The sequence below is a fragment of the Galeopterus variegatus genome, unplaced genomic scaffold (genome assembly GCF_000696425.1).
Source record: "Galeopterus variegatus unplaced genomic scaffold, G_variegatus-3.0.2 Scaffold606, whole genome shotgun sequence".
Classification (NCBI taxonomy): Eukaryota; Metazoa; Chordata; class Mammalia; order Dermoptera; family Cynocephalidae; genus Galeopterus; species Galeopterus variegatus.
The window spans coordinates 592,195-592,779 of NW_007726717.1; the positions used below are offsets into that span (position 1 = coordinate 592,195).

At 26.8% G+C, this 585-nt stretch overlaps 1 long non-coding RNA gene across 2 annotated transcripts in view; it reads left to right on the forward strand.

Annotated features, from left to right (window-relative positions):
* Nucleotides 1-530, forward strand: part of LOC103588702 — an 8,535-nt gene extending 8,005 nt beyond the window's left edge. For both annotated transcript variants that reach the window (XR_550332.1, XR_550331.1), the window contains one exon: nt 458-530. This is a non-coding gene — a long non-coding RNA (uncharacterized LOC103588702). The remainder of the gene's footprint in view (nt 1-457) is intronic.
* Nucleotides 531-585: the final 55 nt, after the last annotated feature.

The following is a 585-nucleotide window of genomic DNA, read 5'->3' on the forward strand; positions in this document are numbered from 1 at the left end:
AAAAATTAAGAAAGAGGAAGGAGAAGAAATGTGCACTGTGATGTAATAAAATAGGTTTACATCATAGATCTGTATCTATTTAGTAATTTTTTCAAAGATTTTCATTGAGTTTTCAGTCATAAGCAAGAATCTCTCTACATTTTATTTTTCCATAAAATGGATTTTAGCATTTAAATCCTGTAGCTTTACCTTTATTAATTTCATGATGCTATGTGCTTTTGGCATTATCTAATCTAATGATAAAAATTGAATTTTTTAAAAATAGCATTCAATGTTTTTTTTCCTTTTAAAATTAATTTGAATTTTTATGTATGTTAAAAATTTTTGAAATATGATAATCAAAATAAATCTTCAGTCAGGTTTGGTGTAGTTTGCATTTAATATTCAGGATGATCATTTTGATATTTTGTCTGTGATGCTCAATTTTTCTTTTTCCTTTCTTCATATTCTTAAATAGTTTGTGGCAGCTGGAGATCACTTAGTCCATCACTGTCCAACATGGCAATGGTAAGCAATCTTGAGTGAAGAATAGAAAATTAGTAAAAGCTTTAGAATTATGGCATTTTGGAAAATACCTTAGTGCAT